The sequence below is a fragment of the Haliotis rubra genome, unplaced genomic scaffold (assembly GCF_003918875.1).
Source record: "Haliotis rubra isolate DU_JTF1 unplaced genomic scaffold, ASM391887v1 Scf971, whole genome shotgun sequence".
Lineage (NCBI taxonomy): Eukaryota > Metazoa > Mollusca > Gastropoda > Lepetellida > Haliotidae > Haliotis > Haliotis rubra.
The window spans coordinates 185,893-211,063 of NW_025767714.1; the positions used below are offsets into that span (position 1 = coordinate 185,893).

At 44.7% G+C, this 25,171-nt stretch overlaps 1 long non-coding RNA gene across 1 annotated transcript; it reads right to left on the bottom strand.

Annotated features, from left to right (window-relative positions):
* Positions 1–1,459: 1,459 nt before the first annotated feature.
* LOC124265333 lies at positions 1,460–21,727 on the bottom strand. The gene is made up of 3 exons (XR_006895426.1): positions 21,654–21,727; positions 10,495–10,497; positions 1,460–1,470 (listed from the first exon to the last, which is right to left on the bottom strand). It is a non-coding gene; the product is annotated as an uncharacterized LOC124265333 (long non-coding RNA).
* Positions 21,728–25,171: the final 3,444 nt, after the last annotated feature.

The following is a 25,171-nucleotide window of genomic DNA, read 5'->3' on the forward strand; positions in this document are numbered from 1 at the left end:
TGAACCTCAGGCCATTCAAGCTGAAGGAGATGTATCTCTCCATGTTGTTGGGGATGCACGTCAGGTTGCCGTCGACTTTCGCGATGGCCTGCATGATCAAGTGAGAGTCGTACCCTCTCAAGTTGTGGAAGACCACGGGGATGTTTATTGTCTTGGGGTGATTCTAAGCTTGAGGTTGCACGCGCTGTGAGCGGCGCCTCTATACTTACCGGTGACGTGGCAGTGATCTCTCACCGAATCACCGTTCAGTGGGCTATCACACATGGCAGTGAGTGCTGCAGCCGTGAGCTAGCCGGTCGGCTTGAGTCATACGCATGGGAGCGACTGTGTATAGTGCATTCCTAATACTTTTCTCTTCCTCCTGCAAACACTTTAGAAACTTTTCAGCCGCGTCGGGACCCCTGTACACTACGGGAGCTTTCGTTTCCCCATCACATCGGACGACCACGTATCCAAACCCACAGGCCTCGTGCTCCTGTGTTTTTTGTGTGTTGGGGGTACCCCCAGCATCAACGGGTTTGACCAAGGCTTCGAAGTCGGCGTAGATGACATAAGGCACGGACATCTGATTCTTGTGGTTGTCGAATTTTAAGATATTGTCACCTTCCTTAGGCATGTCGACTCGTATGGCCGTCTGCCCCACACCTTGGCAATCCTCCCGGTGGGATTCCAATAAGTCAGGGTCGGCTGAAACCGTGCAGGCATCGTACACAAAAGTGTTTTTTCCCATCGTATTTCGACTGGTCGTGCAACAGCCTGCTGAGGTGTTTTATCCACGTGTAGTGATACTTATCACCTCGCTGGATCATGAATATATTGATAACGCGGCGACCCTCCTCCCCCAACATTGGACTGATCTTGTGCACGATTGTTTTGTTGCCTTCGTGTCCTAAGACGTTATAAGCTATATTATTCTGTTTTTCTATTTTAGTGATCTGGGATATGGGGGTGGGTTCATCTATACCATCCCAGTTGAGCCCATCGTCTTGGGGATAGCTAGAAAGCCTGTCCGAATGAGTGTCAGCTGGAAACAAGGCTGACCTGGTAGCTACCCTCAGGCAATCGTCTCCTCTATTCTTGACGTTGACCATGGCCTGTTTTGCTTTGTAGTAGGGGGGCAAGTCTAGGTACGACCCGCCTCTGAATGGCACGTAGTTAGCTATGTCTAGATAGACATTATCGATTTTATCCACGACCCACCCGGAACCCATGTGTGTGTAGCGTTCTAGGTATTCTCGTATCTGCTGAAAACTGATATCGATTGACTCGTCTATAGTCTCGGTATGAGTCACGACTTCTTGTTTACCTCGGAAGTAAGGCTGAACGTACTCAATGACCCCAGCCCCCACATTCTGCTGTTTATCGAGTGACATTTTCACTGTGATTTGAAACTTTATACTTCCCAAATCGTTTAGTTCCTCATTGACTTTATCAGCGATTAGAGGCTTGATATCGGCGATGTCTATGTTCCTATCAACATGCATGCGCCAGCCTCTCAAATAGTTACCTACAGCGCGCTCAGTGCGCATGAACTCTAGGTCAATAGCTCTATTCTGCCGTAATAGTTCTACAAGCTGTGGCTTCCTCATACGGGAATAACCTACTAACCCCATCTCGCGGGCCTCCTGTTTGAGTTGTTTCACAGTGTGGGGCTTTGCTACGGGGTCGTGTAATAATAATGCGACTAACCCGGCTCTCCCCAGGCGGGAATAACCCGTCAACCCTAGCTCTTTTGCTCGGAGTTTTAGTTGTTTTACCGTGGGAGGGGGTTGTATGTTAAGTAATCTCAACAACGCTGGTTTGCTCATTCGAGAGTAACCAATTACACCTCGCTCTCTGGCGATCTGCTTGAGCTCCCGAGTAGTAGACATTGTTATACCAAAGCGTATACAATCTCTAATTGGGCCACCGGCAAGGGAGGTAACTCCTCCAACCCTCAAAAAAATAATAAGGCGCCCATAAAATCCTTCAGTAAATATCTAGATAGACCTCATCGATTATACCCTCCCCGGAACATGCGAGGGTGTTTTGTATTATTTCCAACGAGGTGTCAACAAACTCCTTTATATCCCCGAGTTGATACACATCTCCTTTCCCACCATCAAAGTAATTACAAGTCCCTGCTTTCACCATGATTGAAACTGCGAAGCCCTCCTCCTCCAGTGCCTTATAGAGTTCACCAACAATAATAGGCCTGAGGACACTGATATCTATACTTCTACCTATATCCATCTGCCAGCTTCTCAGGCAACGACTTTCCCTGGGCTCAACTTCCACGAACATCATTATACCTAAGTGTACACAGTCTCTAATTGGGTCACTACACCTCCATGCTAAGGAGGCGTCTACATTCGTTTATGTAGTCTTTTTTCTTCTCGTAGATAAGCTGGTGCCTGACTACGTTTGCCCCGTAGTCTTTACATAAACAGTAGTGACATCTCACTCCAATATCGCACACTGAACACGTGTAGTTCACAAAACATATTCTATGAAAACAGCAATACCCCTCCATCCTACATTTCCTACCACAGGTCTCGGTCTTCCCCCTAAGTATGTACTGGCATCGGTACGGGGCAGGTCTCATCTTTGGTATACTTATATGAGTACTTAGTCTAATTGTTTTACAACCAACGCAGTCGCTGCTAGACCCAGCGCGATAAAGATCAGTTCTCGGTCCTTTTGCCCCGGGGATGGTGTGTAGTACTGAGCGAGTGTGGGCTTAGGAGGGAGTGGTTCTAGCTGTTTACCGGTTAGTAGGTAGTATTCTCTCGCTGCGTCGTCGACATCATGGAATGTTTTAACGGCATGGTTCTCACGCCTGAGTTGTTCGTTAATGTAATCGATCCTCTGTACACGTTTCTTCGCGTACTCGAATTGCGCTGCTTGTAATCGTTCCATGGCCAGGTCGTCGCGCTTTCGTTCAGCTTGTATCTCAGCCCGTTCGACTCCCGTAGTAGTTCGAGAAGAGGAAATTACTCCCGGAAAATGCCAGGGCGTTTACTAACGCCCCGCCGACCATCATGGCGATCGTAGCCATCCTATATATAGTTACATTTACTTCAAAATATTTTCGGTAGGATCCCTTGTTTTACTAGGATGTCCTTGGTGGCCATCGCCATACCCAGGTTCATTATGAGCATACCCATATCCTGCAGGTTGAAATCTAGCTTGATAGTCGGTTGTTTAAGCACCATTTTGGTCAACCGAGCGTACCCTATGGCTAGACTGGCGACCACGGTGGCGTGGTATGCATCGTTGACGAACGTTTTCCCCTCAGACATTATGTATATGATATAAAAATATAGCGTACTGATTTACGACCCCCAAGCCCCAATTAACGACGTGATTAGCGAACTCACTCAGTGTCAGCTCAGTCCCTTAGCGGTACAGTATACATCAATCTTGTTTGCGGTGAATCAACATTGTTTGATGGTCATTAATTAATTAACAAAACAAACATATCGTGTTTAACCCATTCAACACCGTAGGCCGAATGATCGGCCACAACGTTATGTAAAACGAAAGTTTTCGTTGACGAGGACGGTATCCATCCAAATGTAAGCTTGCATTTTCATTAAAAAATAAATATATTTAAGTTGTAGCTATATTATTTCAATTTTATTATAAAAATAAACTTCATATTTATCAACATGATATAGGTAATGTCTGTGAATGTCTACATCTCTACAATCCAAGATGGCGGTCAAATGTGAATAACGAACAACGGATATAGTGAACTAAATTTCTTTGTCCCTTGGAGTTCATTATATCCGTGTTCTACTGTATGTGGGATGACCTCGAATTGTGGGGGCTCCTCCCGGGCTCCCTGGGTGGTTGTTTATTATATAACCATGAGATAGCCACGGCAGCAGTTGCGCCTGCAATCCACAGAAGTGGAGCCCGGCTCCACAGTGGAGCGTAGTTACTCTTATGTTGGTCAGACCACCTTTTTTTACTGGCAGCTACTCTCTTAGGGTTCTTCTGCCTGGTGACTGTATGTTGGTCAGACCACCTATTTTTACTGGCAGCTACTCTCTTAGGGTTCTCCCTCGTTCACATCCTGTGTCATTTCTTGGGCAGCATCCATCTTGTATACTATTATTATTATTTTTCCCCTCCTTAAATTGGCAATGCTTTGATGTGATAATCGCCGCCGTCACCGGGGCTAAAAACAGCTGATAGAGCTCATACCATATTTGTGGTACAGCACACAGCTGATAGAGCTCAAGGCATGTTCAATAAATAGGTCTTTCTCAAGGTCCTCCCACAGGTAAAGTCAGTGTTCCTGGGGAATGGGAAGGAAGTACGACGCTATACCAGTGTAGATCTGGGTCAGAGCCGATCCTATAGTCTTTGTCATCTCGTCCCCAAGTCTAACCTCGTATCTCGCGTACAGCTTATCAATTTCTTCGGCTGACAATTTGTGAATTTTATCAGGAGTGTAGTCCCCGAAATATTGTTTGGCTTTAGCACCGACTGCCAGTGCCATCAGTCTCTCTCGCTTGTCGTCAGTCACCTGTGGCGACAGTTGATCCTGTGGCACCAACAGTTGTTCTAGCAATTCATCACACTCCATCTCATAATGTTATAAGCAAGTTTTAGTTTTAATAATATAATACCCGATACAGGTGAAACACAGCGAAATGAAGGTTAAGTTGCACACGACTAGCACTTCAAAAAACAACCACCGTATAGAACTGTAACAATTAATTGCTAAGCTTTGCTAAGCTTTGCTAAGCTTTGCCCAGCTTTGCCCAGCTTTGCTAAGCTTTGCTAAGCATTGCTAAGCTAAAACACCCTATAGGCCACTGGTTGGTCAGTCTTGAGCACGAGCTTAGCATGTTTAGTTTCAGCGAGCTGTTTCTTCACTGATTCCTTATCATGTTTATTCATGACATCGTTCTCTCTCAAACACTCCTCGAACGAATCCCTGTCCTTGCACCCATCGTGTCTGCTCCCTGAGGTCTTTCAACACCGAGTTGAACTTCTGCGTTAGCACCCAGACACTGTGCTTTGCGTTCCGGTCGGAGAAGGCCAGGTACGATAGCATGTCTCTCTTTTTTTGATATCTCACGATTAGCGCTGTAGTCGTCAAGTATGAACAGCGTCGACTCCCCTTTAAATTTGTTGTGATAAGCCTTCAACCAGTCCTGCAGACGTGTTCCTGGGTCGACTTTGTGTACGTCCGGGTCCGTCATCGCCGTAGGTCTTTCTGTGTACGTTCTATTCATGTGCAAAGTATGGCACATGATAACGATGTCATCGAACACATCCCGGTAGTACCCCTCCAACATATCCAGCACGAAAACGGTCTTCCCACAACCAGTCTGTCCGCCCACTATGGCGCAGTGCGGGTCGCGGGGTAGATCAATAGAAGGCTTGCCTCCAGCAGGCAGTGGACTACTGCCATCAGTAGATGTCTTGCCGCCAGGCAAATCAGTAGATGGCTTGCACGAATCTCCCATTCTCTATATTAAGTTGCGCGTCCATAATAATGTACAGATATAATTTCAACTTGCCCGCGGGTTGAGCCTTCTTGGTGACTTGGATGGTTATCCACTCGCTGCCATTATCAATGCGGCAACCGCTGTCTTGCAATTTATCATCATCCGTGGATCGCATGTCCAACCATAGCGTGTACTTGGTGGTCAGGTATTTGCCGATCTGCACGGAGGATAGGTCATGGTCTTTGGTTATGTGTGGGTGTTGTTTGATAGCCGGTAGCTTTTTTTTTTCTCATCCCACTGCTGGTATGCCCTCATACCATGACTGAACAGCTGGTTGGGCACGCCTTCGATGATCACTTCCAGCTTTTCAATCTCGGGGTTGAAAAACTTCTCGCTGTCCCTTCGGACAGCTCGTCCGAATGGCTCGTAATCCTCCACGGGGACGATCAGGATACCTTTCATCGATGGCACCGGCATGTTCAGATTGATATTCCACACAGTGTCGCTCTTATCCCCCACGACCGATCTATGCCTCAGTATGCTGTCGTACAGGATGGCCACCTTCCCCGAATACTGGTTTCGAACATGCCTGGCCAGCTCCGGGCTAGTGGCCATGTCGAACTCCTGAGAGATGTTGCGGATGGTGTAACTGGCTTCATCACCACTCGGCGTACGCACAACTTTGATGTTGTCGTCAAACTTGAGCTCGTATTCAAGCCTATCACCCAGTACTACCTGGTAAAACGGCGCGTGTCCCGTGAGCAACTCGAAGTCGAGCGGCACGCAGAACCTGTTCCCGTACGCTTGGGCGATGGCCTTTTCACCGTCCGAGATCTTGTCTAGCTGGTCTGCCGTGAAGCCGTACCCCACGCGCAACCGAGTCGATTTGCTGATACCTTGGTACACGTCATTGACGCGTTCTCCCTCGCTTTTCCAGAGGTCCCCGTAGCAGTGAAACACGTCGCTGTCGTCGATGCTCAGCACCTCGTTACCGCTGATCTTGATGGTGGTTTTCTTGATGATGGCTCGACCTACGTTCCGCACTAGCTCGCGTTTGTCGTTGTCGGAGGTCAACGTGAGGTTGAACGTCAGTCGAACCGTGCCTGGTACGATGAGGTCATTCTCACCCAGGTTTGGGAATCTAACCAGCAGCGTTTGGTTCTGGTCTATCTTGCTGGGATTGTTGGTGATGGTCACCGACTGGCGCACGGCTCTGACGCCTAGAGGCTCTCTTGATCTTCGGAAAGGATCTAGTTTCCTACCATACATTGTTATATAGATAAAATATAAAAGTTTAATATATATAATGGCTGAAGGCGGTCATGAGGACATCCCGATGGATGATATGTGGGATGATAGTGCCCAGACGTTCGGGGAGGATGACACCACATTCACGAACAACCCCTTAAGTGCTGAACTTATACAGCCGGCCGTCGACGATTATCACGCCGCAGTTGAAAAAGAGAGACAACATCAAGCCGTTGGTACGAGACTATGCCAAGTTTACCATCGATAAGAAGGGCACGCTGCGATTGAAGGCTCACCCGGGGGTCGATATCATGAAAAAAGACGGGAAAGGACCGTATGCTTTGTCAACACTCACCAGTCGCCCTGGTGGGAGTCAACTGATCCGTGATGAACTAGGCTTCATAGATTACGGTGGCGCACGGCCTAAGCTTCCCCCGAAGGTCGTCCAAGATCTGCAAGCAGCCAGGGCCGAACTCAGCGGTGAAGGTGATATGCCCCAACGTGCTAAAGAAACATCAGACAGTCCTGAAAAAATATTGGCCACATGCCATGCCAACCCCTTGCCTGGTCTCGAATTTACCCTGAGGGAACTGCGAGGCCTAGACGAAGCCTTGAAACGTGTACGCGGAGAACTCGTGAACAACATGGGGAAACTGAATGAAGTCGACGAGCACATCGCTCGCGAGAAAATAAAACTCACCGAAACGGAGGACGATGATATGAAACGTCGTATCGAGGAGAGAATAAAAAACTTGGAAGATGAGAGACGGACTCGGTTGGAATCCGCTTCCTCGAACCGGGAAGCCCTCCGATCCCAGATCAGTCGTGTACGGGAAACCATCAATCGAGTCCTAAATGAGGACACCACGTTGGCCAACAGGATCCGAATCCTCTTCCGAGAGCAAGGGATTACTATCGCCAGCATTCTGACTGCATTGGGCTTCATCATATCAACCCTAGTCTTGTCATTGACAGGGGGTACCCCCACACCCACCCCACCAACACCACCAAGTGGTGGGGGCGTCAGAGACTGGATAAAAAAACACCTGAAATCCCTCGGGGAGGCCCTGGCTAAACTCGCTGGTAAGGCCGCCGAAGCCCTGCCCGGCATCCTGGGTAGCATCGTCTCGTGGCTGCTCAGCACGCTGGCTAAAACTGTCACGTGGCTCGGTCAAAACCTGTGGGCAGCCATCGTCGCCGTGGTGGGTCTGGTGTACGTAGCAGCTAAGGAATTTTTAACCAAATGAGCCCCAATCCGGCCGCGACCCCGCCAACCACCAGCGCTGTTTTACAGTCGATGTGCTGTTGATTGGACGCCTGCACGTGTGGGGGTTGGGGTTGTGGGGGTGTTGGTTGAACCCTGGGCTCCGGGGGTGGTACGACTATACCCGTTTCACCCGTGGGAGGTGGGACATGACTCACATTGAAGCCTACATTAACACCAAACTTCTTGTCGGCCGTGGCTTTGACTATTTCGTTGTTTGTAGCCCAACACTTTTTTTACTCTCAGTTGCATATCACTCGGAGCCATGTACAATCCCACATCGAAGACGTAGTCGACTTTCGACTGGGCGTATTCAAACACGTCTTGGTAGCGTCGGATAGCAGTCGGGAGATCAACTGGAGCATTGATAGCATCCTCGACGTTAGCAACGAACTGTTTCTGCACGTCGTAAGCAGTCCCCTTACCGAGGATGTTGGAACGCGTTTGTGTCTGCGCACCCAACAGCGCCCACACGTACGTTCGAATCGAGTCGTTCAAGCGTTCGGTGCCGGCACGAGTAAACCCTTTCGACGTGTCCAGCATATATATTTTCCAATTGTCTTCAACGTAGGGGGGTTGCTCGACCCTTTTGATGGTGAAACCAACGTCGCCTGTAAAGTCCATATGATCATCTCGCCATTAGTTACTCGACAGAGTAAATTCTGGCCGAAGTAAACCTTGTTTCAGTAGATCATCGCTGGCTTCTTTCACCGGTTTTGATCCACTGTGTATGGGTTTAGGAACGAGGTTGGAGAATGCATGGAAGAAATTACCCGTACTAAACATATTGTGCTTCATAAAGTTTACCACTGTATCTTTTCGTAATGCTTTTACGGAGAGCCCAACACTGTACGGAATACCCAACCCATGGTTCACTCCTCCTGGTATACGCCAATCCGTTTTAGGATCGATTCCGAATTCACCACAAATCCGTTCGTAAGCACGCCGATCGTGTGGATTGTCCTGTGGAAGTGGGGCGCTGATCTCTTTGAGGATACGTCTGACCTGGTAGTACACGTGAAACGTGAACACAGACCTACTCAGCGGTCCCCGCCAAGTGTCGGTCAATGTCAAGCCACACCCCGTTGTAGCGCACCACACGGCGAAGTTGAGTTGATTCTGCCAGAACTGCATCGGGTTGTTGAACCAAGCGTGGACTGCCTTGGCGTTAGTCACCGAAAGCTTATACCGGTCGAACACATCTATAAACTGGGCGCTGAAATACAGCCCAGCAGCGTCGACCACAATCTTCATGTGTGGGAAATCTATGTCCAGTTTAGGGTAAAACACTCCTGGTTTGTACATTTTTAAAGTATTATATAATGGGTATATATACTCTAACATGTACGTAACACTTCCAGGAATAACGAGCGGCGAGTCCGTTCAGCTGATGCACGCGATCGATAACACGTCGGGCCAACTCGAAGTCGCACTCTGCGATATCACCTACCTACCGCGATGGACTAACATCAACGCCAACAACAACAAGCTGTTCGTCAGTGGCGCCCGCAACCAGATAACTGACGGCTACTACAGCGTGTGCTCGCTAAGCGATGAGGTCTTCAAACCCTTGGGAGCCGAACTCAAGATGAACGACTCAAACGGCACAGTGGTGTTAATCAACAACGGAATAAACCCCTTGAGGCTCGGCCGGCCATTGGCGAGGACACTCGGGATGCCGCCTGACGAGATAAAACCAACAACTACCGTCACAGGCACGAAGTTACCCGACCTAGTACCGTACCGAGAGCTGTGCATTCATCTCGGCCAGTTGAGCACAACGGACAACATTCAAGGTGGTCACCCTTCCACGATACTGAGAGCCGTACCGGTGAAAACGGAGAAATACAACGACGGTAGAACCGAGTCGTTTTCACCGCGGCAGTATAAGAGGTTAACTCGGGGCAACATCCCTGAGCTGATAATATCGGTGTTAGATATAAATCATAATCCTGTGAATATAGGATACCTCAGCATAACGCTGCACATAAAATGACTAGCGCACAAGGCCCTGGAATGAGGTTGAAAAAATGCATCAATGCGGGGATCTCCAACCTCGGGGACACACGCGGATTCGACGACCCCGGAGTAGATGGTAAATTGTATGCCTTGCAACTGAAAAACAACATTTACAAACGCGTTGAAGTCCCCTCCGGTGGAACCCTAGGTGATATAGTAGATACCTCAGGAGCGACCGTCAACACTCGGTACACCCTAGTCCGCACCGGTGATGATAAATGGATGGTATACCCATCGTTCGGAGGCAAACTGTTCGACATAGAAGATGTTGAGAGAACGACCGTCGCCCGAAACAAGCCATATATGCTCGTCTTCACCGACGATGACAAGTGGGTGTTGTTACCCGCTAAAGGCGACTGGTTTCTCAATATTAGGCTCGGCTCCCCCTACGTGTTCACGGAGAACAAAGACAACTACCTAAACAAAGTCGTGAACAACGGAACCCTGCTCGTGGCTTACGTCCCGGCGCAGAGACGTAGTGTAATCATCAGCCCAGTCGCCAGTATGGCAGCCCACATGCTATCGAGTAAACCGGGAGTGCAAGACGGGGCATTGCAGTTGGTGTCTGAATTCGAAGGCGTGGTCAACATCCTGGCGAGCCTACCGGCGAACTCCACGCTGGTCATCAAAGTCTACCTAGGGGAACCATCGCCGGATGAAGTCGAAATCGTGAAGGGGGTCAAACTCCGGTGGGTGAAACGGCACCAGTATCAGGTTTGCACTGTTTACGTGCGGGTGGGTGTCGACTCCCACACCAGTCTGCAGGGGGTCACCGTGACCGTGGAAGACACGATATCACTCACCAAGATCTTCCTACCCGACAACATACACTTCATGGGGGTGAAGTGCACCCTGAGAAATTATCAGAAAACAATTGGAAACTATATATCGTAATAGTATTATAGCAATGGCCAATCATCACCCAACGCCACACTTAACGATCTAGGAGACACGGAGGCATTTGATCTGCCCGGCGAGGAAGACACCTGTACGTCCTACACTTGAAAGACAACGTGTATAGGCGGGCGGCAATGGCCGATCATCTACCCAAAATCACACTCGGGGTCTAGGAGACACGGAGGGATTCGATCTGCCTGGTGAGGACGACGGCTCGTACATCCTGCTCTTAAGAGATGGCGTACATACGGCGGCAGTCCCTGGCAGACTTTAAAGAACCCAAATGGTTGATCAACATGACCCTCACCGCACCTTATATCTCGATAAACAAAGATGGGTATATCTCCGAAATTAGGAACAACGGTATCTTTACCTGGGGTTTGCATTCGGGTGATAATAAAGAAAGGCTCAGCTAACACCGGATAAACGAGCAACATGTTATTTGTTATTCTGGAATGTGGAGTTAAGGTTTGACGGCCCCGATTCCCAATTCCCATATATGACTGTGAAACCAGGCTCCACACTCATCATAGAAGTCTAGCTCTTCAGTGGTGGTGATACAATAGAACATCAACTTTTACCCGGGTGACAATATACTGGGAATTCATTAGCCAGGGACCAACGTTGCTGTATCGTCATACAACGCCACCGTGGGTCATCAACGGGTTCAACGGGCCATAAACCTCTATAAGCCTCCATGATGTTCGTGTGGTCGCAGAGTTACCTATTAGCCTCTCACCTATTTCCCTGCACAGGATCTAGACCTTATAAGCCTCAAGTACATTGATCAGCCATTAAATGAAGCCCAATTAAAAAATATCTCATAAGATATATAATATGCACACAGAATGGGCCTGTACCCAGTCGTAGAGGAAGTCGCGAAGACCCCGGAAACTGTAGATTCTGGTTGAGACAGTTATGTGATGTAAAACGCCAACTAGAACAAGACAGCGACACGCGGAAAGCACTATATAAGAAGTACCATAGAGCTTTCAATATCGTGGACGGGACTGATGCTGCCCTTATGGCAACCAGCATGGGACTAGGTGCGGCAGGTGTTGGGTTGTTAGCCACCATCGTGGCCGCACCTATAGTGCTAGGCATTGAAATAACAGCTGGGGTTGTAGGGGTGGCAGGGTTGGTGTTCAAGTTTGCATCACGCAGATTGCATCGTAAGGCATTGAAACACGACGGGATCAGGATTCTAGCCGAAGCAAAGCTGAACACGGTAAGAGAGCATATTTCGGCAGCACTCACTGACAGTAAGATCTCAGAGGAGGAATTTCGGTCAATCCTCTCTGAACTCGACAAGTACCGTAAGATGAAACAAGAAATCTGGTCCAAGTCTCGTAAGTCTGCTATCAGCGAAGACGAGAAAAAGTACATAGAACAGAAGCCCAGCAAGCCTTTATTACGAACACAAAGAGATCATAGGCGATTCACATTAAATTGTTTCATCGAAGTCAACGCGACATAGTGTCAAATGCTAGTTCATGGTCATAGCGACACTATTGTGCCACGTGGGGCCGGAAAGTAAACTGGGGGTTCAAGAGTAGTAGATAAACTGGGGCGAGATCTAAGGGCCTGACAAAAGCTTTATTTGTGAAATAAAGCTTTGCAGAGGCTTTTGTTGGACTTGGTCTCGGACTATCATTATATCTACTACTACCAATCCAAACTCGATCAATCGTTCAGTTTCAGAAGGCACACATCAAAGCAAACAAACGCCCTCAAAGCAAAACAAACTTCCTCCGGAATACCGGTGTACAACAATGGAAGGTGAACAACTGTTAAATAAAGAAAGTTTCCCGAGCCATCAAAGATATACTCGTCTGACAGTCTTCACACAGCAAAGCAGACAGCCAATAGAAGTTTCAGAAATTGATAACCTTAATGAACCAAGACCTTCTCATTACAGTACCAACGCTGAGACACGCCATGATGAAAAAGGCACAAATAAGACCATGAGGCCTCTCCAAGACCAGAACAGAACATCAACAAGACACGAAAGCTCAAATTCAAGTGAACAAATGCCCAGTCCCTCCTACCAACACAGGGACCCTGCCAATACTTCATACATCACTAACCAAGATACATCAACAAGACACGAAAGCACAAACGCAAGTAAACAAAGCCCCCGTCCCTCTTACCAACACAGGGACTCTGTCAATACTTCATACATCACTAACCAAGATACATCAACAAGACACGAAATCACAAACGCAAGTGAACAAATGCCCAGTCTCTCCTACCAACACAGGGACCCTGCCAATACTTCATACATCACTAACCAAGAAAAGCCAACTAGACAAAAAAAATTCCCGAAACACAACCGAAATGCTGGCAATAAACCACAAATAAAACCAAAAAGATGCCAATCATTCCATGGGTTTGTGGGTGAATCACACCTCACAAACCAAGGAGAACCAAAAAATAAAGACAGCACCACGAAAAATCCGAGACTAGAAGCCCTCAGTACCATACCAACAGGTATTGTTAGAAGAGGGAGTATGGTTTTCAAATGACCTCACCACCTATTGTCCATAATGGTCATGTTGTGTAAGAGCCAACACAATTGGTTGATAGAGTTGCCTGTTAGAGTTCCACCACAGTCTGGATGATTGTTATCTTTTTAAATCATTGGTTTGACTGGTAAAGGATGTATCTTTACAGGCTGTCGTATTATAACCCTGTCGACCTCAGACACACCCACTGACGATTCTGCATGGCCATGACATTGATGTGGGGGAAACGTTCCAATTTCCAAGTCACATTGCATTCAAGACAGACACCAACGGATCATAACCATAAACTGTTGATCTATTGAATGCCATATTTTACTCACTCAGTTGTTTATAATGCAACGAGGAATAGAATAACTTGATAACAGTGATATGAGTTCTGGAGAAGATATGATACATGTGCGGGATCAATCATCCTAAGGTGAACAATTGTTAAATATAGAACAACGTTTTCCTAGGCATCAAAGATGTGCACGGCAGCCAGCCGTCGCTGGCAAAGCAGACAACCAACAGAAGTTTCAGAAATTGCCAACCAGAGTGATGCAAGACCTTCTCATTACAGTACCAATGCTGAGACATGCCATGATCAAATAAGCAGAAATAAAAATTCAACTGATAACCAGTGAAATGATTTTTGACAAGATATGGTGTATATGAGAGTGAATCGTTTAACATTTTCGAACTGGATGTCCATTTCCTCGAGTTTTTCAGGTTATAAGGACGAATATACAAGGAACAAAATGGACAAAGCAAGACTGTGCTGTATTAATGTTAAACAAGAAAGTATACACACACACGATTGTATCAGCAACAGTACAAAACCAAAAATAACCACTTTTAGTTTGACCTGATGATCAACACGCAGCAGCAATATAGTTGAAACATGTTGATCTGAGAATGAATAGAACGAAAAGAACCATTGTCCATTGTGCGGTTCTGACCATGTAGGAAGCATGTGTTTATGAACGTACTATATGAGCACCGGCTGTTTCCGGAAAACAAGAAACGGAATAGTAAACAAAGGATTCATGAGGGAGATAATTTATGGATGTCAACGTCCTTATCACAAAGATAACAAAGGTGTGGATTATGTCCGTATGTGTGGATTATGTTGCAATCTCCCTTCTGTGTGACATTTTCATACACGGAACCTTGATGGAGGACAGATATAAGCCGATTGGTTCAGTTTTGAACTTCATCATGGAAACAGAAGCTAAATCAAAGCTGCAACAACATCAACGTAACCTGAGCGGACATGTGCACAGAAAAAAACCGTGTTGATGCTGGATGCAACTACCCACAAAAATATTCAAAAGATGTAACCAGGCCGCCAAGAATACTTATGCGTTTACATAAACAGAACATTTTACGTTCGTGTAGTTAGGTCTATATATGCAGATATATTGTGTGTATCATTATGTTGGCCCGTGAAGATCCGGATTAGAATTGGTCCAAGCTTATTGTAAGAGGCGACTAATGGATTGGGTGGTCAGGCTCGCTGAATCGTGTTCTCTTATCCCCCTACTTGTCACTGTCCAGTGCTCTTAACTCGTCACTGTCCAGTGCTCTTAACGCTCCCTACTCATCAATGTCCAGTGCTCTTAATCCCAACTCGTCACTGTCCAGTGCTCTTAACGCTCCCTACTCGTCACTGTCCAGTACTCTTAACCCCACACTCGTCACTGTCCAGTGCTCTTTTAGCCCCCTACTCGTCACTGTCCAGTGCTCCTAACCCCATACTCGCCACTGTCCAGTGCTCTTAACCCCAAACTCTTCACTGTCCACTGTGCTCGACAGTTTGTCCATCGATGGTGACTGACTGATGTTTTACGTCGCTTTTAGCAGTATTCCAGCAACATCACGGTGGGGAACACCAGAAATGGGCTTCACACAGTGTACTCATGTCGGGATTCGAACCCGGGACTTCGGCGTGACGGGCCAACGCTTTAACCAATAGGCTACCCCACTGCCCCTGTCCATTGAGAAATATTCGTTAATGTCTATGCTTGTTCCATATATAACGCATTAGGTGTAGTGTACTTACATTACCTATTCCCAAAATGCTTCGTGTTTTCCTTTTGCTGTGAACCTTTAATTTACGTGTTTCTCAGTGTAGCTGTTTGTACCAAAATAAGGGTGATTTGTCTTAGAGTGAATTCTTAGGTCTCCTAATCTACAGAGCCTTGGTGCTCTAAATTGTATGTGATTGTGGCTGTGTGGAATTTGTATATGTGCTCTTAACCCCATACTCGTCACTGTCCAGTGCTCTTAACCCCCTACTCGCCACTGTCGAGTGCTCTTAACCCTGAACTCGTCACTGTCCAGTGCTCCTAACCCCATACTCGCCACTGTCCAGTGCTCCTAGCCCCATACTCGCCACTGTCCAGTGCTCTTAACCCCTTACTCGTCACTGTCCAGTGCTCTTAACGCTCCCTACTCATCAATGTCCAGTGCTCTTAATCCCAACTCGTCACTGTCCAGTGCTCTTAACGCTCCCTACTCGTCACTGTCCAGTACTCTTAACCCCACACTCGTCACTGTCCAGTGCTCTTTTAGCCCCCTACTCGTCACTGTCCAGTGCTCCTAACCCCATACTCGCCACTGTCCAGTGCTCTTAACCCCAAACTCTTCACTGTCCACTGTGCTCGACAGTTTGTCCATCGATGGTGACTGACTGATGTTTTACGTCGCTTTTAGCAGTATTCCAGCAACATCAGTAGACACTTTGGTCAGACTTTCTATTTATCTCGATGTATGTACAGGGATTTTGAATATATATATATCACTTAATATTGTTTTTTTATCATTCACCAAAGCATATCCCCCGGGCAAAATACCAGTGTATCAAGTTGGTCAAGAGGTTCTGCTGGGAAGTGAATGAAAACAATATGACTTTAGGACCTCGGAAGATCTGGGTTAGAATCGGTCCTCAGTAACCCATGCTTGTCGTAAGAGGCGACTAACGGGATCGGGTGGTCAGGCTCACTGACTTGGTTGACACATGTCATCGTATCCGAACTGCGTAGATCGATGCTCATGGTGTTGATCAATTGTTTGTCTGGTCTAGACCCGATTATTTACAGACTGTCACCATATACTTGGAATATTGTGCGGCGTTGAACAACAAACACACAAGACCATGCTTGCGCCAAACAGAACAACAAATTATTTGTTTTCTATTTGTGATTGATGCAAAAGTAAATCATCTCCCACAGTGGATCTAACTGAATTTATTTGCTTTTTGAGTTGTTACTGGAAACCATCCTGATCTGGTTTTCACTTACGATAAGGTTTTATTCGGATTTGGTAAAACACAATGTGTAGACAGTGTGCAATTCCCGGAATATATTTTCACCTGCTAATTATACAGTTGAGGGAGAGAATCACTGAGTATAGCTTATGTTTGTTTGTTGTTTAACGCCACACTCAACACTATTCCAGTTATTGACAGTGATTTGTAAATAATCAGTTCTGGCTCAGGCAATCCGGGGATTGACATCACAACATGGAATAACAGTGAGTGAGTGAGTTAAAATTCCATGTCGCATCGGCACTATTTCAGGTACATAGCGCAGGACCAATTCTGCACACACACACGCGCGCGCACACACACACAATCACATTTTAAGTCCAAAGACTAAATGTGTTTATTAAAATGCAATCTTTTTCATCACATTATAATTTTTCCCCATAAACGTCCAAATTGAAATTGAATTGATAACTGAAAAACAAATTGTACAGATATCATCAATAATTTATTCATGTGTAAATTCACGGCACACCAGAAATGGGCTTCACACATTGTACCCATCGGGGGAATCGATCTTCGATGTGACGAGCGAATTGCTTTAACCACTAGGCTACCCCATCGCCCTGTCAAATATGTAACTAAGTCAGATCGACCCCAAACTTCAAGTATTGTAAATAGTACAATGACCTGACCTCTCCCTCATACATGCACACATCAAATCAGGCATAACACAGTACAACCTTCTACTGGAAGGGGAGACAACTCTATCCAGATCCCATGTCACAGTGTATTCACAGGTTTATTTGTATAATACGTTTGACCACAACATGGTAATTTTACACAAAAAAGTTGTGGAAACGTACGAAAAGATTAACACCCACCCCACCAAAAACATAACATATAGATTTAATGCTCTTCTTTCAGTGGCCTCCACCCAGACTTGGTTCCATTATCAAAGCATATGTTGCTACGATAACCAAAAAACAAGCAGCGGCGACTGTTATGACAAGTAACCGACATTACCATGGCAAAAGCAACTGCTGTTACCATGATGACAAACCACCGTGAGTGAGTGAATATTGCTTAACGCAGCACCAGCAATGTTGCAACTGTGACCATGACGGCAAGTAAATTTGTTCCATTATCATAGCATATGTTGCTACGACAACAAATAACTGTCGCTATGACAACAAGCAACCACAACTGCTATGACAAGTAAACAACATTACAATGGCAAAAAGCCAGTGCTGTTACTATGACGACAAACCAGTGAGTGAGTGAATATTGCTTAACGCCGCATTAGCAATGTTGCAGCTATTCGCAGAGTGAAACCATGTGACCATGACAACAAGTAAATATAGATGCTATGGCAACATATAATGCAATGACCACTATTGCTCTGACGAAAACTGACACCCATTCATTTTAAGAGAACCATCAGCTGAAAGATGTATAGTGTGACAACAGTCTGTCAAGGAATCCTCACACTTTTAATGCAGCCATGACATGTGTCACAATCAAATATAAATACATCATCAGAGTATCACTGTAACCATGTCAACAGAAGGTCAAGGTATCCTCACACTGTTAATGCAGCCATGGCACGTGTCACATATATAAATACATCATCAGAGTATCACTGTAACTATGTCAACAGAAGGTCAAGGAATCCTCACAATGTTAATGCAGCCATGACATGTGACACATATATAAATACATCATCAGAGTATCACTGTAAACATGACAACAGAAGGTCAAGGAATTCTTACTCTGTTAATGCAGCCATGGCACGTGTCACATATATAAATGCATTATCAGAGTATCACTGTAACCATGACAACAGAAGGTCAAGGAATCCTCACACTGTTAATGCAGCCATGACACGTGTCACATATATAAATACATCATCAGAGTATCACTGTAACCATGACAACAGAAGGTCAAGGTATTATCACACTGTTAATGCAGCCATGGCACGTGTCACATATATAAATACATCATCAGAGTATCACTGTAACCATGACAACAGAAGGTCAAGGAATCCTCACACTATAAATACAGCCATGACACGTGTCACATATATAAATACATCATCAGAGTATCACTGTAACCATGACAACAGAAGGTCAAGGTATCCTCACACTATAAATGCAACCATACTGATTTGATTTGGTTTGGACTAGGACATAGTTTTATTCGGATTATGTAACACAATGTGTAGACAAATGGAGAGATTCATTAAATGCATGTTTTTTCTTTACAATATTATTTACAAACGGAATAAGGCATGGCATGACTTTTTCCCAATAAACTTCCACATACAAATTTCATTGATAACTGCAACACCAACTGTACAGATATCATCAATAATTTATTCATGTGTAAATTCCAGCAAAAGCTTGATAAAAAGTCATGTTTTGTAGGTGCTTAGAGCATAACTTAAGTCAGTTGAGTGAGTGAGTTTAGTTTTACGCTGCTTTAAGCAATATTCCAGCAATATCACGGCAACGGACACCACAAATGGGCTATAGCCATTAAACCCATGTGGGGAATTGAATCCGGGTCTTTGGCATGACGACAGGCTTCTGTTACCTAAGGGTCTCTGGGTGTTATACCCATCTCCCTAGGCAATCTAACTATCCACTCTTGTTCTGGAGATAATATGTAGTTAAGATGGATAGTCAAAGATAAGTCCGGTATGTTGTTCAAGTCAATTTATTTTGGAATGAATTCTCACACAAAGGGCCTCTGATATTACTTTGTTTTCCTGGTCTACACACAGCACAGATTCACAAACTTCATGGAAAATCTTGTTGATTCGAAGTACAACTCCTAATGCTATAAGTTTATCTGAATGGAACATCGTGAATGGTTGGAAGAATAAAGGCTTTCCCCAAAGGTAACTGAAAGTAGCGGAGTTCTGAACATCATGTCAGTCCAAGGGAGTGATGAATCTATTCGTTCTCGTTCTTCGTCTTTTTCTGACCAAGAATTCCACATTTATCCGGGCCATGCTGTGGAATCTTCCACGGGTGAGTGAGTGAGATTATTTCGCATTGTTTCAGCCACATAGCGACGAGACAAAGTCTGCACATAAACACATTTTAATTACATAGTTTAAGTTGGTTTCTTAAAATACACGCTTCTTCATTAGAATGACTAACTTTGTCTTATGTAATATTTCGTAGACGTTTTTAAAGGTTCGCGTTCCTATTTTATTTCATCAGTTATTGTTTGGAAGAAAGTGTTGTAATGATTGCATGAACTGTTGTGATATCAAAACCAAGAAAACCAATCTATTTTCACTTGAAACACAACACAAAATGTATTTAATGCTAAATATGGACGCAATATATTCAATACTCCTGGCGTCATGCCAGTAAACAAAACCAATAACTTTGCAGAGCCTGACCGCGTTCAGGGAAAGTGGTCATGAGTCTTCCTCGGACCAAAACGTTTCTTTGCGTCCTGCACTGGATTGCACCCGAGGGGTAAGAATGACTGAACTTGTTCAAATGATATTTGTCATATTAAAAGGTCAAGTATCAGTCATATGTAGATAATCGACAGACGTTTCGGAACATACCATTGATCCATAGGGTATTGCAACTTACTGAAGCGGAGGGGTAGTGAGGTAATGTAAATGATTGAGCGTGACAAATGAATATATCGTGTGTTCTCAACATCCTGCACGTGGATGAAAACAGTATGCATCCCGTTTGAGGAATGATACAGGATGACGCTGTCGCTGATCCGTCTTATACAATAGGTAAGAGGCAAGTAAGAGCGGTCATTGTCACATGTGATCAGGTTGGGATGTCCGAGGTCAAGATATGTCGCTATCGGACACTTAAAATACTCTGGTTCACTTAGATTCTCATGCTACTAATCATCTGTATGAGTGGCGATAAAAACAGTAGCGGGCGATGTGATCCACGTTTGTATCATCACCCGGTGTCACTACTGACAATTTCATTGTTCACCTCTACTTTGCCTTTTTCGTCACATGAAATGTGGTTCGGCAGGATATAATGAGTGAGTGGGAAAAGATTTTAAGTCACATCGGCAGTTTCATATCGTGACAATAACAAGTTACATATGCCCAATACATATATAAAAACCTATTAACGAAGGACAGTAAAAAACAACTAGAATATCAGATATATATGAAAAACAGATAAAACAAATCTTTAAAAGTTTCAATATAAGACACTATAAACCAGTTTCAGTATAAAAGACAACACAATATAATAACAGATTAAATATTAAAGTGAATACAATATACAATTAGGCTGTAGACCGGAGAGCGGAAGGTCGCGGGTTCGATCCCCGGCCGCGTCATACCTAAAGACGTTAAAATATGGTACTTGTTGGTCCCTGTCTGGCGCTCGGCATTAATGGGTACAATGACTGGTCGGCTCGGAGTCAGTATAATGTGTCTGAGTCGGGTATTCATACTTCACTGCGGCATGGTATCTCAGTGAGCTTGCACTATAAAACCAGCTTCAGTCTGGGCTAGTACAAGCAGCCGCACAGACACATACACACGCATGCACGTCGTCATCTGAGTGAAATATTCTCAAGCACGACGTTAAACCCAATTGCACCTCACCTCACCTCCACTTTAAACATATGCATTGATAATTCAGGTTCGTGGTTTGTTTGATATGGTAAATCAAGTTTGGGATGAAAACGATCTTAGTTGTTCAACTAAATTTGAACCCTGCGTGAGATGATTTGCAGTTTCCTGGGATGGCTGGAAAAATACAAATTCTGCTGTGATTAGAAATATTATGTTCTTTTATCTGCTATCAAATAATTTCAAACTGTACCTGTGATGAACCAATTGTTATCCATGCGTTAACAATTAACTAACCCATGTAAAAGATTATTTATGTTTTCAGGAAGGCAGAGAAGATTTCCTTATCAATCACCTATGACGACACTGTTGCTGATGAAAACTTGCAAGAAGGCGACATACTGTTGTCATCTTGGAAAGGATGTACTATTCTATACTAGCCACACAAAGAAACTGTGCATTGTCAAAATAGTATCCCAGTTGATAAGTACGATAACAATGTCAAAGGTACATATACACTTTAATGGAGGGATCATGAGACCATAACAAGTCTGGAGAATTTCAATTGAAAAGTCAATCACAATTACGTGACGAGTCCACAAGCGGGACAGGGGTCAAACGAGCATGTCACAAGCTCAATAACGGGTATGTCCACCATCGGCATTGAGAACAGCAGTGCATCGACGACGCATAGAGCCTATCAAACGTGCAAGGAAGGTTTGTGGGATGTCACGCCACATTCTCTCAAGTTCTGTTGCAAGGTCAAGGTCGTTACCTGGCGGATGAGGAACACGGCGTAGACGTCGATCCATCTCGTCCAAAACATGCTCTATCGGGATGAGATCCGGTGAATTTGCAGGCCAAGGCAGTAAGTCAACGTTGTGGTGTTGCAAGAAATCCATAGCAACCTTTGCCGTATGAGGGCGGGCATTGTCCTGTTGGAATGTTTACCCAGGGCAATGACGTTGCAGAAAAGGAATTGCCACAGGTCGAAGAATCTGAACCCTGTAGCCCATACCAGTTAAGTTGCCCCGAACAATCACCAAAGGAGTTCTTTGGCGTGCTGTTATTCTACCCCAAATCATCACGGAACCACCACCAAAGCGATTCCTCTGCGAGACACAGGCCTGTGCATAACGTTCTCCCACGCGTCTATAGGCACGTTGACGTCCATCACTATGTGAAATGTTAAACCTGGACTCATCTGTATAAAACAACATTTCTCCACCAAAACAAGGGTCTGCGGACATGATTTCGGCACCACATTCGGCGAGCTTGTCGATGACGTTGTGTCAGGATAGGCCGTATGGCAGGACGTCGTGGTCTGATCCCGTGATGACGTAAACGTTGTCGAACTGTGTTGGGGTGGATACGGCGAAGTCCTGGGATGGTTCGGGCACTCATCACTGCAGTCTGAAACCTGTGGCGAAGATGGGTCACCTTTACCCATATGTCCTGTCTTGGCGTTGTTACACGTGGACGTCCAGAACGTGGCCGATCGATGACGTCATTTGTGTTCTGGTAGCGTCTCATCAGTGCAGAAATGGTGTTCCGGTGGCAGTGGAAATGTGCAGCCACTTGTCGTTGAGACGTTTCACCACGGACCATCCTAATGGCCTCATGACGTTGTGCAGACGTGAGCCTTGGCATGCTATGCGCTCCAATAGCCGTTTAATTTGTTGAACGATCGCAAGGGCAGGGGTTGAGCTTTCCAATGTGACAGTATTGTGTGGCATTCATTCAAACTCTATACCTTGAACGTGTATGTGTCAAGCTATATACTTAAGCAAAAGAATCTATTTCATTCAACCCAATTTCAGATTGGATCCCACTGAGAGCCAGTTGTGTTTTGACCGTCAAGTTGTCTCCCCTGCGTCCCGGACATGAGGAGAGCGTTTATACAGCTTAAATGTAAATAAATCCCGTTCTGTGTGGTTTTCTTTATCAGTATTTTTTTCATAAAGTGAATGTGCTAATGCAGTGTCCTGTATATTAAACAGTATGAACAAGAAACCTGTCATGGAATATATGTGAAGCGTTGTTTCTCTTTCCCGGAATGCACGTGCAACAACGTATTGCACGTCTCAAGGACGAACCCACTGACGTCACGGAACGTGGCACGTGCATGCATGTTGGATACATGTCACTAATCTCTGAGTTTAAATCCTCATGTGTCTACTTTGATATATTTAGATTTTAAATTTTTGTATGCACAGTTTCTTTATGTGCCTAGTATATGTGTTAAACGTCATATGGTTATTGTGTTCAGAGATTGAAGCTGCTCCAAGAACCCTGGCCTCCTCATCTATCGTAAATCGAAGTGGAAAGATTCAGGATGGAAGCGTACACAAGAGACTACAGGACCGTATTTGCATCAACTTGAAAATGTTGGAGGAACAATGAGAACTGACACTAAATCATGCTGATTCTAAATCACATATAGCAAAACTTGAATCATTAACTATACTGCTAGACGACAAAGTGCCGGGGATTGTCACTAATAACATTCAACAGAGTTAGTATTTCTTTTCATATTTTTGACTGATGATTGAATTGAATTTATTCAAATAATCATAATGGTTTCAGGTAGGTATTTACTGTTCTTCGCCATGTTAATATCAGTGCTCCTTTGACACATATTGATACGAGTTGAAAAAATCATAAACCAGTCAATCGAAGTTTGTATTTCCATTGTAGATGAATTTAGTGAATCTGGAAACGCTTAAAAGACACATTGCATTGGGAAATAGCCAATCAATGCATGGATCGGCACAAATATTTGTCTTTCGTTATGGAATTCCTTACAATGCTTTCAATGGCCCACGTTGTTAGCGTCCCCTGGTGATATTGCTGAAAGCCATACTCACTCACTCACTCACTCACTCAAATTACAACGCTACTGTTTTGACAGCACCACGTCGCAGCTAGACTTGGAAGACGAAAGTTGTGTACGTATGCATTTTACTTTGAGTCTATTTCCAGTAGGCACACACCTCGCACTAGGAAAAGCCGGGAAAGGCACAAATGTCGACGAATTTTCCAGGTTGAATCTGGCATCTGTGCACTTCAGTCGAGATTAAATAGCTTCCAGTATGAACCCAATGTAGTAAGAACAAAATATAAACAACATAAAGTCATATTGCAACAGAAGTTCAAGATCAAATCAAGGAAATGTCCACCATGTTGTTCGAACAATTACTATTGACCTAAAAGCTAATTACTTTCCGAAGAAAGAGTTACTCCCAAGCTTTGGCTATGTCAATTTAATTTTGTGTTGTTTTTTGTTGGGTTTTTGGTTTGGTTTGGATCGGTTTATCATTTTTACTTTATTTTTTACTCTCTATCTTAAAATGAACTCGGCTTCAAAGAGGCAATATCCTTAATGAATAGTTCCAACCGATTACCCTGGGTAGTTTTTCTTACCCAAATTATGCATTAGAAAAAAGGGAATGGTACTTTGTTTTGCATATACTTTTCACCAAATGCATTGGTGCTTAATGATAAGGTGTTAGTGAAAAGTATCTCATTACATATTCTAAGGAGAAAAAAAACAAATAAAAACATGCACCAAAAGAAAATATCTGTGTTTTTCTTAATGATACAAGCTTTATTCCAACGATATGGATTCAACATATTTCAAAGAATGAGTTGATAATACATTCTGGTGTTTGTTGTAGGTCTGACGATGTTCAGTTTTGGTGGATCGACCTATTTACAGACACCATGTAAAGGATGTGAAAGCCACATTAACTTGGTGCGTCTAGTGGCTGCACGAGTTCTATGATCCCCACGGAGTTGAGATTGAAAATATGATGTGCCGTTGTTATTGACATCCAGTGCTCGCGGGGAAAACCCAAAGCGCTTTGAGTATGCATAAAGATAGGATGGAATATATAGCATTATATAAATACAAATAAGATAATAATAAAAGAGGCGACTAAAGGG